This window comes from Dermochelys coriacea, chromosome 20, assembly GCF_009764565.3.
Source record: "Dermochelys coriacea isolate rDerCor1 chromosome 20, rDerCor1.pri.v4, whole genome shotgun sequence".
Classification (NCBI taxonomy): domain Eukaryota; kingdom Metazoa; phylum Chordata; order Testudines; family Dermochelyidae; genus Dermochelys; species Dermochelys coriacea.
The window spans coordinates 880,519-894,991 of NC_050087.2; the positions used below are offsets into that span (position 1 = coordinate 880,519).

At 48.1% G+C, this 14,473-nt stretch overlaps 1 protein-coding gene across 1 annotated transcript in view; it reads right to left on the reverse strand.

The window, feature by feature from the left end:
• The window catches only part of FIGNL2 (fidgetin like 2), a 51,919-nt gene that overhangs the window by 13,900 nt on the left and 23,546 nt on the right, over window positions 1-14,473 (reverse strand). The gene's annotated exons all lie outside the window — the stretch shown is intronic.

Consider the following 14,473-nt stretch of genomic DNA (forward strand, 5'->3'; position numbering starts at 1 on the left):
ATGTTGTTCCAAAGTTCTTTCTTTCTTTCTTTCCTTCTAATTTCCAGTAGCTGGAAAATGTATGCACTGTTTTCAAGTTCTCCTTTACAAACACCAGACTCGCTGAATTAATTGCTTAATCAGAAAAGTAACCTCAACATTTATAATATTGAGCTGATCAGCTTAAGTGGCAATTTTCTCTCTTGCATACAAATCTGGCAATTTTTCAAGTTTACAATCAGAAGACTTTCAGTATATTCCCCCTCCCAAGTAAAATTATTAGTTACAGCTGGTTTGGGGTTACAAGGAAAATACCACACAAATAATGACAAGGAGCATTAAGGAAATTAAGTTCTTGGAGGGAGGGCATTGCTTTTATCCACAGAATCCAGTGATGCAAAAGCCCTAGCTCAGATCTTTCCAAACACAGCCAAAGACACAAGGAAATTGCATCTAAAATTGGAAGTCTCTCTCCATTACCCTGTTTCCAGAGTGTGAATGTTTTACAAATGAAATAATATATTTTCATTCAGGGGATCATTCTGTCACTCAGGGGACATCTACATTGCAAAAAAAGTGTGTTCTGAACTCAGGTGAGCTAACTTGGGATAAAATAGCACTGAAGACACTGTTGGAAATGGGCCATCCTGATTATCACTACAAAAGATTTTTTTTCTCCTGCTCACTTTAATTGATCACTCTCGTTATAGTGTGTATGGCAACACCCTTTGTTTCATGTTCTCTGTGTGTATATATACACATCTTCCTACTGTATTTTCCACTGCATGCATCCAATGAAGTGGGTTTTAGCCCACGAAAGCTTAGGCTCAAATAAATTCGTTAGCCTCTAAGGGGCCACAAGTACTCCTGTTCTTTTTATTGAAGATTCAGCAACTCTGCTTTTAACTTTGGTTAGTGCCCCCTAGAGGGGAGCCGGGGGGTCAATTTGAGTTGTTAACGTGAGTTGCTGTGTATTCACTGCTAATTTAACCCGCATTAGCTAACCGGAGTTTAGAACACAACTCTTTTTTTTTTTTTTTTTTTTTTGCAGTGCAGACATACCTTAGAATAAGAAGGGATCATTTTGCTTCTTCATTTCCTTTTTCAGGTTGTGTTGGATCATCAGAATGTCTCGCTTAGTCTGTCTGAGTTTTAACACTTGGGTTCAGGGCTCTGCATTCTGGGCCATGTTTCAAGGACTTTGTGCTTAATTCTATTTCATTTAGATAGCACTGAGCAAGGTGTAAACGCCTCCAGGGACCTTTGGGCACAAACCCCTCGGAGCTGGTCTACATACAAATTGGTTTTAATTTACTCCTTTGGTTATTTTAGTGCAAATGTGGAGAAGCTGAATGGAAGCAGGACAGTTTATTACAAATTAAGAACGTCTCTACGTAGATTTACAGAGAAATAGCTCAAGGTGTGAACCCATGTGGTTGTTTTGATGAAGGTTTGTTTGTTTGTGTTTGTGTGTGCGCACATACGTGTGCATGAGTGTACTCCAGCCCTACGGTATTCACTCCCAAAGGCGCATCAGCCCTTAAAAATGGACACATCCCACAATTTATCATTTATTTCTTCAAATGTTATCAAAACCTGTCAGAGACTTGTTCAGGAACAGACCCAGGGTCAGGAATGGTGAACAGCGGCTCTCAGCCAGTAACTGTAGGTCTAACTAAGAGGTCAGAAGTGCGTGGGCAGAAACTGGGTATGTGTTTATGTGGCTTATGCCTGTTAATAACAAACCAGGTCCCAATCCTGCAGCAGCATCCACACTGCCCAATCCCTGCATGTCCAGGGAGTCAAAGGGGTTGGTTTTACAGAAGCAGAGAGAAAGAAATATTTTTTATGAGCCTGACCCCAGAGTTGCTCCATGCCCGGAACTGGCTGATTTCCCAGGAATTCCTCACACAAAGGGTGGCTGCAGGATCGGGATCTATTGCAGAGGTGATTTTCCAAGCACATGTAGCAAAATGGATTTGATTTTCCCAGAGCATCTTTTCAACTGCTTTTCACACACCCAATATTTGCAGATGCAAAGAGGACTGCCTGACTCTATTATAATTACTTGCTCTGTGCTAGTGCATGAACCAGAACTCCTTTGTGCTAGGCGTTGTAGACACGCAGAACAAAGTTTCTACAGGAAGACTTCAGAGGCTCTGGAATTTGGCTGGTGCCAGAATTATTGTCATCATGAAGTGTATTTATATGGAGTATCGGTGTGAAGAGTAACACAAAACACAATTAAAAAAACACACACACAAAGGGAAAAATGCATCCATACGATCTGTTTAAATGTGGGGTTTGAAAGGCATTTGGGAAAAGGGCCAAAGCAAAAACCAAAACCAAAACACATGCCCTTAAAAATAAGAAAAGAGGGAGGGAGGGAGGGAGTGGGGGAATGGGGCTGGCAGGCACAGAAGTTGTCATGGGTTTGAAATGTAACATGAATAAGCTTTCAGAGCAGGACAGATGTTTCAATGCTCCCCTTCGGCAGTGTGAGAAAATTACTGTCCAGTGACCAAATGGCATGTCAGTTTCCCACCCTCCCGGCTTCTCCATTATCTAAAGCACAAGACAAAAGGAGGGAAGGGGGCTGGGCAAAGGAGAATCCTATTGTTCCCGGGTGCACTAATTATGGAAATCTTGTTAATCTATTCAGCAGCAACGCTGAACTGGGCTTTTGTTAGGGGGCTTTTTAACTGCACATAACTAGGGTGCACAGCAGAGTGTCCAACTGTTCAGTGTTTGAGGTGGGGAGCGCTCTGTCCCACCAGCACCCCTTTTACTGCTCAGCTTGGGCTGCTGCCCTGATCCACCAGCCCTCTGTGTCCAAACGGGAAAATCCTGGGTGAGTTATTTCACAAACAGCCACGAAGCTTTATTCACACTGTCCAGTCCAAGCGAGAACCAGCCATGGTGGAAGGCACACAATGCAGGCACATGCACTGCAAACACCTCAGACGATCTAACAAACACCCTGTATACCCAGCCTGGGTTTTTACATACACACACACAACATGAATATTTGTGCACACATACAATACACACTCTACACACCAATACACTGAACAGAATGTGAACGCACACACTGAACCAACACCCACGGGTGGCCCAGATCCTCATCTGGGGTAAACTGGCAGGGCTCCATGGACATTAATCACACTGACTAAAGATCTGGCCCTATTGATGCTTTGCAGCACACAGCCTCTCATGCCGTGAAAAGCAATGCGACGTCCAGTGACTGGATCGGCACAGCACTGCCAGCTCCAGCCTGAGAGAAGGCAAAGTTAGTTCCCTTGAACTGAAACCTGGGAGCATCATGTTTCTAATGAAAATGAACAAGTGACATTGGAGGAGGAGGGGGAAGGGAGGGGAGCAAACCCCAGGGAAGATGAAAGGGGGAAATGGAAAGCAGGCAACGCTGATTACCCAACAGCAGAGGCACCAGGGATTATATTCCACAGGGCGGGGGAGACTGAGAGCAGCCCGCACACAAAACAACAACAGTAATAAAATGTGGCCTATGCGGGTCTCAGAAGGGCTTTGCAAACAATGAATGAAACCTCGCAACTGCCCCATGGGAGGGCTACGGAAGGACCACTTTGCCCACCACTGAAAGGCAGCCCCCTCTGGAGAAACAGGATGAAATCAGTGCGGCCACTAGGGTTAATGCCCTGCCCTGACTAAGAAATGGTGCCATGGGATCTTCAATGGCCAGGAGCGACCATATCCTCAGCCTGCAGCTACCCAGCAGCCCTTAGCAGCATGTTGAGGGACTAGTTCAGTGCAGACTCCGAAGGCAGAGATGGGGGGAAATAGAACAGCAATCCCCCTTGAGCTGAGAATCTGCCGCGTGACAGGATCTGAATCCAATCTGCATTTGGCTGAGCAGTGGGGCGGTGGGGGCACATGAGCCCCTTTAAAGATCACCTAGGAATGAGATACAAAAGGGAACTGGTGTGTGTGCACCTCCGATGATCTCCCTTTAGTGACCACCTCTCACCTCTTTGCAAACCCAGTCCAGCTCCAGGAAAACCTACCCACTGCTCCCTCTAGCGTTTCTGGGGAGGAAAAACACCCTGCTTCTCTGCTGGAACGCAAAACCCTGGCAAACTCCAGTCCCTAACACAGAGTACAGCCCTGCAAATCAGGCAGCAGGGTAAATAATCAGCACCCCAGATGGAGGGTTTAAAAAAAAAAGTGTTCATGAGACTAATCACTATCAATTAGGGCAAGCAGAGCTCCCGCTTCACGGCATCAGTTGGCTTATGGCATTACAAAGGGGCAGGGCAGAGATTCTCTCTTTCCCAGAAAGAAAAGGAGTACTTGTGGCACCTTAGAGACTAACAAATTTATTAGAGCATAAGCTTTCGTGAGCTACAGCTCACTTCATCGGATGCATTGATGAAGTGAGCTGTAGCTCACGAAAGCTTATGCTCTAATAAATTTGTTAGTCTCTAAGGTGCCACAAGTACTCCTTTTCTTTTTGCGAATACAGACTAACACGGCTGCTACTCTGAAACCTCTCTTTCCCAGGTCACATCCTGCTGCGAGGCAAGATGCCAGACTCCCTGACCCACTGGTGTAATCTGGGGTGGCAAATGGCATGTTTACAGGATTACAGAACCACTAGGACCATACAGGATGTCAGAAACAGGAAGAGTCCAGCTGGAGTTTGGGGCAGTTAACATGTAAATGTTAGACCCAAACAGTATCCAGAAAATTAACATGGCACCAGATGATTTAATTTCTCTGCCAGTGCCGGACAATCCAGAGCTGGGAACAGGCCATGCCCATCCTGAGATGCGCTGGTGGAACAGCAAGATTTGTGCTGCAAGTTTCATAAGCCTTTAGTTTCTTCCTGCTCCCCAAAAGCAAATGCAGCAAATCGACGAGCAGCATTTCTTTACAGCGGTAACAAACCCTGGTTCTTTGGCTTTGCCTGTACCGGGCACATGGACATTAAACACTGATCTGTTACAGGTTCTCTCATCACCATGGTATCTGAGATCCGTGACCAGCTGCCTAGCAAAGCGCCCACAAAACATGATGAATTTGGCCCCACCTACACGAAAGAAATTCACACGGATGTAAATGCGTCTATACAGTTAGGCTCGTACAAACCCTAAGAGCTTGTCTACATGGCTCGTTACTGTGCACTAAGTCAGGGTGTGACTCTACAATGCACCATCTTGTCATGCAGTAACGTGCCAGGTAAACAAGCCCTTAGTAAGTACCGCAGTCCTACCAGTGCAGCTTGTTGTGATGACATACCAACATAAGCCCCATTTTACACCCATACAGCGCGTCCACACTAGGTGTTGGCAATATAGCTAAACCAGTGCAAAGTCTTGTGCAGCTACATCAGGGTAACTCTCCAGCGGTAAGCAGGGCTCAGCTACCACAGAGCCTCTGCCGTGACCTGTCACAATGCCTTAGCGCTCTGCTCTCCTGTGGCGATTGAGGTCTAAAAGCACTTTACATACACGGATGCACTAACCGTCACAACTCCCCTCTGCGGCAGGTCGGTATTAAAAACCCCATTCCGGAGCTGGGGAAGTGACTCACCCAAGGTCATCCAGCTAGCGGGTGGCATCATTAAACCTTAGCAACGGTTTTAAAAATAGATACGTTTCCAGCACCATTACAAAAAAACTCACTCACACCCTGGGCCTGATTCTGTCCTCACTCATGCTGGTGTAAATCAGGAGTTATTGGCACTAAGCCCACCAGAGATACACCTGGGCAAATGAGAGCAGAATTTTTAATTATACAAGGAATTTTGCAGAAGGGCAAAGCTTTTGGTCTGTCCCAGAGTCTATTAAAAGGAAATGTTTCCCATCAATATCTCTCCAGCACCTATAAGCATTTCCTCAAGCCAACGGGTGGCTGGCATGTGCAAAAGTCATGTGTTTTCATCCTAACGCCCTAATATTCTTCAGGTTTGTTTGAAAAAATAAAGTCCCGTGTTTAATGGCCGCTTATCCATAACTGCAGGTATGAAAACTGCACCACCGCCTTCTTCTACCTCCCCTACAAAATGGAGCTGTATCTTCAAAGTTTCATCTCTGCACTCAGCTTTGCCTCTTCACCAGCACTACAGCATACAGTCTCCTCCACAATCACCCAGAAGATAAAAGAAAATAAAGATAAACCTGTTATTTAAAACACACACACACACTCCTCAGTATTCTGCAGACATGGTGTCAGCACCTCCGATGGTGTAAATCAGCATAACTCCACTGAAGTAATGGCAGCTTCTCTGATTTATACCAATGGAGCATCTGGCTCCAAAACAGATGCTGAAGTATTGGGAGTGAACAGAGCAGAGTACTGTGTTTTATTTTTATATATGGCTGTCAGTTGTACCTGACAACATTAGCGAAAGAACTGGAGAGGTTAGATGTTAAACAAAAAACCAAACATTAACAAATCCAAGTCATGGGAGCTGATTTTTTGCAATCTGGTCTGTTGCTATGAAATGAAATCCAAGGTTTATAATGCTGGATATCGAGGTACAAATTTGGCCTGTTCACCAAATCCATCAGGGAGTTGCTTTCCTTTGTCTCCTGCATTTTCCATCCCCTCCTAAATGATGTTGACAAAAGGAAAGGATGGTTTTCCAATCAAAGCAGGGTCAATGTACATATGTTAAAAGGATTTAGGCTAACTCCAATCACCCCCAAGGAGCCACCACTGCCCAGAACCGGGCTCTCTCGGTGAGCTGAGGGCTCTGTAATGTCCACTCTGCCCACTCATATATCAAGTGCAGAGCAGCTGGACATCACTACAAAATGGAGACTGACCAATAGGCCATTTCCCATCTGGGCCGTTTCAGTATCCGTCCGGCAAATGAAAAATTAATATGTATCCATTCGGACTGGCGGCAGCTGAGCCGCTCCCATCTGTCAGGCTGAGACCAGATAATCTTAGCTAAATGTAACTCGGAGAGAGCGAGAGATCATGCAGAACTGGGGATGGGGGCCTCATCTGGGACATCCATAGGACTAGAAGCTATTGGTGATTAAACTCAGAAATGGTTAATAAAGCAATAAGGAAATAATAAATAATGAATTTTAGGAATGTTGCTCCAAGCTCCAGAATTTTAAACTGGACTGGGAGGTGGGAAAAAATCCCCCCAGAAGCCCAGAAGTGAATAAAAAATGTGACAAATCAGGTGTCAGTGTCGCCAGCTCTTGTGATGCTTGGCATAATTCTTAAAGCTCCACCTTCTGGACTCAAGTGATAGTGAGAACTCCAGATTTTCTTTAAAATTTTAAAAAGAAACTTTCTAGCCATCCTAGTGGTGGGGTAAGGCTTAAGGTCACAAACCCTTGCGTTTCAACAACCAGGATGCAAATAAAAACCACCTCAAAATTATTATTATTTTGCAAAATGATTTTTGGAGCCTGCCTCGTAATTTTTAGATGCTTGGGGGTTAGCAGTGCAGAGGTGTCACAAGTCACTTATTTTCCTTTGTTTGTACCTCAAACTGGAGAGGAACTCATACGAGCTTTAGCCCAAATAGTTCCATCGGACGCAGGCGCGGCTTCACTGGGAGCCTGACACACGAGCTCAGGACAGATTAGCCCCTCGGAGCAGTTAGAAGTAAATCTGCAGTCTCCAATCACGTGCATTTTAAAGGAATGCTGTGAACACTTGCACCATTGGTTGTTCACCTCACTTCACCTCACCTCACTTCGCAACATTTCATTGGACAACAAGAGGAGACTAATAAGTTAATGTATAATACTGTTTTAGTATAAAATCAGTGCAATTCCATCAACTGAAATGGAGTTAACTCCAGATTTACACCAGTGCAAAAGAGGGTAAATTAAACCCACTGGGATTTATTGGCCTCTCATTTATACTGGTGTAAATCAGAAGCAACTCCACTGAAATCAGCAGAGTCACACTGGTATAAGCAAGACTCAAAACAGCCCTGCTGTTCCCTGTCACTTGTCATTTCCTGGTTCTCCTAAACAAGCCCAATGCTGCAGTTTGGGATCCCAACCATACAGGAAACACAAAGGGCCAGGTCCTCAGCTAGTGTGAATGAAACGGCATCCATTTACACCAGTTGAGGATCTGGCCCCAAATTACAAGGCCCCAATCCTTTACGCAGATATAACTGCATTGTCAACATTGTTACAGAAACATAAAACTAGTCTAATACGCCGGAGAAGCAGACCCTGAATATTGGGTCTAACCCAGTGTGTTCCTGCAGTGCAGCTTTGCAAAATTCCACTTGCCTGAGGCATGTAATGGCTTTCTTGGTGTGCATTCTGGTGGAGGCCAGTCAACTAGACTGCGTCTGGGCTGGCAAATTTTCAGCATGATGTTGCAAGGTTCTTTTAAATATTATTAAAAAGAGGAAAGTTGACCAGGGCAGGTTACTAAAGAGGGTCACAATGCCGTTTGTCAATGCACACATTTCAGACGTGCAAGGTCTCATTGTGAATTACAGATTTCTCTCATACAGCATGCCCCACTCCCAAGGCATGTGACCATTTGTTATTTTGCTGTTGCTCTGATTCATTTTTTATTTTCCTGCACGAAGTTTGTGAACTCTGCAGTTTTCAGCCTCGAGCCCCAGGTAATCCAGCTAGATGGGGCTGGCGTGGCTCAGATGACAAGATGCAATATAAAAAAGGCTGAAATGGATGGGTCGGGAGGAAGTACCCGTCAGGAAAGCAGCAGATCAAGTCTGGGAGATGCACTGCTCTGGGTATCAAGTTTTCACTCACAGTTATTTACAAGTAGGCTTTGGAGAGTCCTGTAAATTAGAAATAGAGCAGCCCAATTCAGATGGAAACTGGTCCTGGCAGGTTCACCCAGATACCGAGGCTTACAGCTGTCCCAGATCACATTACACCCAGGGCAAGCACGTGGGATGCAGACACCAAGCAGACTGTGGAGGGCACAGAGGGGTGTTAGGATGTTGAGGAAAGAATGATGCCCCACTGGGGCCGGAAGCCCGCTTGTGCAGTTGGGCCAGGACAAGGATCAGGCCCCGCTTACGTCCCATGGACGCCCTATTTTAAAAGCAGCGGAGGCAGCTTTGGCGCCTGCTGCCCTGGGAGACAGAAGGAAAAGGTGCCTGTAGCTGTTACTGCTGAATGTTTGCGGCTGGCCTGCTTTCAGACCGCGGCTGCGGGATAGTACAGTCCCCAGATCAGCCAATGGCAGCCATGCGCACACGTGCATCTCCGAGGGTAGGATCTGGACGGAGGGCTGGAGCAGGAAACCAGTTCCTAGAGGCCTTGTCTACACAGAGCTTTTTCTGAGTACTATGCTTCAGCAGCACCCAACGTTCACGGCACAGTTCAAGGAGGCAGCCCACGCTACGCCACAGAACCACGCAGCGCAGCTTCAGCCGAGGCAGCTGTGTTTCAGATTCTCCAGTAGCAACGCACGTGAAGGACAACGCCGGGGGCGAGACTCACCGTCCCCAGCCCGTCCCACTGCTCCTGCAGCAGGCAAATTACCCGAAGGGAGCAGCGGGGGATTTTCAGTACCTAGAGGAAACCCGAGCGGTGTTAAGCTGGCATTGCCAGATCTGTGCCACTCACTTGGCCGCCCTCCCAGCCCCACCAGGGTGGGGCATGGCTGGAAAGATGGTGGAATGGCTCCTAACAGACGGTTACTGAATGCAGATCAGGTTTCCCAGGCTGGCCCAGTAGCTTAATGTGTGTCCAGGCCCTGTTCCCAGTAGGGCAAGGGCACCTTCTCCACCACCATGTGCCTTGCACTCTGCTCCTGGCTGGCAGATCTGCTTTGGGAGCGATCTGCCTGCAGGTCCCTGTGCAGTCTCCCCGATGGATCGGGCAGTAACTCACACTCCTCTTGATTCACCCATGTCTCTTGGTGCCACCAGGGTTACTCCACAGCACATGGGACGGAGACTCCACTGCAGGAGGCTCTAGGATGGGGCAACCACAGAAATCTGAGCAAGAGGCGGGAGGAGACTCAGTATTTTATTCGCTGTCAGATCCCAGCGAGGCCACCCCAGTTCCAGGGACTCTGATGGGGCCAGGATCCGCCTGAGGATGGTATCCCTTGATGGACATTCCAGCCCCTGAAGCGAGCCGAGATCCCCAGGGCACGGATCTGACATTATGCCAGAGATGCACAAGGTCTAACCCCAAACACCCCATTTCAGAGGATTAAGTTAGAGAGAGGAAAATCCATTTCTAATCAGCAAAACAATTTCCCCAAACAGACGTGGCCTCATAAAAAGGCCAGAAGGTCAGATTAACCCAATTGGCACACAATCTGCACAACGACCGAGCTGTCCACAGAACCAACAGGCAGCAGCACCAGAGGGCAGCACCCCTGGGCGTGAGCTGTATGGAGTAAGAGTGGCACCAGTGCCTACTACATCTCCAGGGGCCAGGCTCCCGGCTGGCGTACATGGAGGTAGCTCTGCTGATGGCAATGAAGATTTGCACCAGCTAAGGATCTGTCCCCGGGCCTTTTTCCTGACCCCAATGCACTGACGAGGCCAGACACTAAACTGCAGACAGTTGAGGGCTGGCCGTTTGCATAAGCAGCCTGGTTGCATCTCCGAACTATGTAAATCTCCTGGGTCTGCAAAACAGGCAGCTGCTATCTGAGGCACTGGCTTCTTGGGCCGATTGTTAAACCAGAAGAACTGCCCTCCAAAGGCACATCCATCGCTCTGCTCTGAGACTTCCAATCTGTGGTTACTGGACAGTTTGCACTGTCTCTCCGGACCAGGCAGCTTAGACTGTAAGCCACGTTTTCCTGTACCCTCCATACACAGCGAGGGGGCAGGGGGATGCTGAGCACTCAACTGTGACTAAGGGACCCACAACTCAGTATGATCTTGAGATATCAGTGGGCATGGTGGGAATCCAGCACCCCTCAGAATCAGGCCATCCATAGGCACCGGCATGGCCTACTGCCGGACTGCGAGTCAGGGCATCTAATTCCTATTTCTGGCTCTGCCACCGACTTGCTGCGTGCCCTGGGGCAAATCATTTTCTCTCTCGCCCTCCAGCTAAGGCACCATTCGAGTCCTGCTTACTCCTCAAATCAGAGTTCTGCTGGAGCCCTCTGGACAGGAGTTAATTTTATCCCAGAGGCAGAAACTTTATAGCAGGCACAGGCAGGAGGATACCACAGAATGGATCCTTCATGGGGAAAATATCCTCACACTAAAACCCCCCAACCCTTCCTGACATACGTAATAGCCATGTAAACCCAGCAAGTCCTTCAAAAACAGATGCAAGACCACACTACACCCAGAGAAGCCCACCCTGACGAAGTGACAGATGCACCAGAACACATCTTCACCTGCAAGCACTAGGCACCAAAGGAATAGGGGATATCACCTTGGAAATTCATTAGGAATTAAAAAGGCAAGAAACCTCATGAACAACTAAATAGCTGCAGTGTGTCCCCAAGGCCTTGTCTACACACTCTGTCCTGATCTCACTAAATCGGTTTAAAAACAAATTTGGTTAAATTGCTACAGCCTCTGTGCAGAGATGGCCTAGTTCAGAATCCACACCCTTGCAGTAAATGCAACCGACAGCTCAACTGATCAGATGTTTTTGGTAATAAAAATGTGTATGTCTATGGCCCTTTCATCCAAGCCTCTCAAAGGCACTTGACTAAAATTGACTTGGTCGTGGAGTTAGGACTCCTGAGTTCTATTCCTAGCTCTGGGAGAGGAGTGAAGTCTAGTGGTTACGGCAGGAGGGCTGGGGGTCAGGACTCCTGGGTTCAATCGCCAGCTCTGGGATGGGTGTGGAGTCTAGTGGTTACAGCGGGGGGGGGTGTCCCTCAGCATTCCTGGGTTCTAAGCCTCTCCCTGCTACTGGCTTGCTGACTGACCATGGCTAAGCACACTGGGGAAAGTGGGACTGGGACCTGCCTTACAAGTGTAACGGATGTTTGTAAAATGCTTTCAGATTCTCTGGAGAAGAGCACCAAATACAAGTGTGAGTTACCCAACACAACATCACCAGATCATCCTTTGGCTCAGGACAGATTGTATATATATCCCCCTAATGTGTGTTCTGCAGGGTCAGCTTGTGCCTTTCCTTGAGTCAATTATATCATTTAAACTGATAATTCAATTCAGCAGCACTCTGACTGGAGACAGCCAAGCGGCTCAGCGGAGGGTAATACGCTCCCCCAAAGCCTTCGCTCCCATGTGTCCTTAGCCAGCACTGCCACAATGTGGAACACATATGGCAGGAGCAGCGGAAAACCTCCATTACGGGGATGACTGAATGAAGGGGACAGTTATGAAGGCTGGGGGGAGGACAGGAGAGGAATCTACTCCCTCTGCATTTCACTGCTAAACACTCCCATTGTCCTCCAGCCACCTCATAAGTTACCCGCTGCGCTGGATTGACAAACAAATGCTGATTTTTTTCACAGGCGTGGGTGAAAATAAAGCCCCTGCCTCTTCCCTGTATTCATGAGGCGCCGGGTTCTCTTGGTTTCGCCTCCTCGTGTTATTAACTGAGAGGGCTGAGAATGGTCCGAGCAGCCTCCTGAACTGCCCCTCGCACTTGTGAGTGGAACCATAGTGCAGCAGCCAGGACTCGAATAAGGGAGAGCAGATCTGTGCCTGCAAACTGGGGTACTGGCGGCACATGGGCACAGTCACTCTCAAGCCTGGAGATGGGGGTAGCTTGAAGGCATCTCAGTGCCCTGCTCGCTATGGAAACAAATAATCTAAGTGTTATCACTAAATAAAAGGAAGGGTGTGGTCTTTAGTGGACAGATCCCGCTCTAGCCCTAACATGCTCCTTGGCTGTCCAAAACCACAGGGGTCACGCCCTGCCCTTCTTCCTGCCAAGGGAGGAAAAGGCCTGGTGACATGCAATGCATTGTGGGTGAAATTCACTCCTGTGCACCAGGCCTCTGCACTATGTAAGACCTCAACACGGAATTGAAAGCAGGACTTCCGTGGTGCATTTGCTTTGGGTTGGCCCTTCTATCTTGTGTGTCAATCATCCAGGTGAGACCTTAAAAGCCAAGGTGCTGCCTTCTCCAGGTGGACGTTAAGGAGTTCCCATGCCCGCCTCAGTGCCCTTGCCCAGGCTCTCTCTTCCTGCCCACGCTCCATTCTGGAGAATGAGAGCGCATCTAGCAGCCAGAGCACCAGGCATCAGGACTCCTGGGTTCCATTCCTAAGCTCTGCCACTTACGGGTCTCAGTCTCTTCCTCTGTAAGAAAAGGGATGATACTAATAATACTGCCTACTTCACAGGGTGTTGCAAGGCTCAGCTAACCTTTGCAAAGCACTTAGAGAGTCTCTCATAAGAGGTGCAACTGGAGTGCAAACTACTACTATTGTCCAGCATGCTGTTCAGCAAGGAAAGGCTGTCCTCCACCCCAGGGCTGGATGCATTTCAGTGGGACTATGTTAATCTAATGGCAGTTTGTAGGGGCATTCAGGATGAAAGAGGCTGTTAACTGAAAAGCTAAAATATTATCAGCTACAGACCAAGGAACACCCACAGATTCCTAGGTTATTGCTATGCTGACAGCCTGAAGCAGGACAGAACTAAACCCATCCACTGTGCGCAGACATGTGCTAACAAGGTTGCCACTTATCGCATTACAGGAGATCGAAAGCACAGTAGATTCTGAGCACCTGGCAAAGTCCTCAAAGATCAGCTCACTCAGCTCCACAGAATTAGACTGGACATGTGCAACTCTGCCTGGATATGTGCTTTTGAGGCATCAGTTGAAGGAGATGAGCAGAAGGAGACCTCTAGGCTCTCACAGAACCCAAGACCCCACCAAAACAAAACACTGTGCCACCCAACCCTCCCACGGGGGAGTGGAGGGCAGAGAGAATGACCCATACAGGACAGACATTAGTCACATCCTTTCGAGCATGGCCAGAAGGCAGACAGATTCCACTGCCATGGGAACCTGGATAGAACAGAATCGGTACTGCCGTACAGAACTCCACAGGGCAGCCTGACGATGCCTGGAGAAGCACAGACTGAACCAGGTGAGTTATTATCCCCACTGGACAGATGGGAAATGGAGGAAGAGAAAGAAGCTCAGGCCTTCATTTCTGGAAGTGACCTCTAATTTGTTTCAGGTGTCCACCCCGCACTCCAAACTAAGCCAATTTGAGCTGTGGGTGCTCAGCCCTACTAAAACCGGCCCCAGGTACCTCCAGTTGGGCCAGCTAACTTGGCAGATCCTTTTGCAAACACAGGCCTCAGTGAGTGGGCTGAGGTCAGCCGGGGCAGTGGCAGGGCTGGGAGCAGAATCCAGGGGCCCAGTGTGCTAAACGCTACAATGCCACGCTGGCCGTCTTCAAGAAGCAGTCCTGGGGAAGTGGCTTTAAGCTGCCATTGTGCCCTTGGGATGCTCCAGGGATTGGAATGACCCCAGGTTTAAATTACAGCGGGAGGTGCTCGAACTGGTGGCAGTCTCTGGAGGGCTCCATTGCAGCCCTGAGCGGCCCAGCGCCTCTGTAGCACCATGC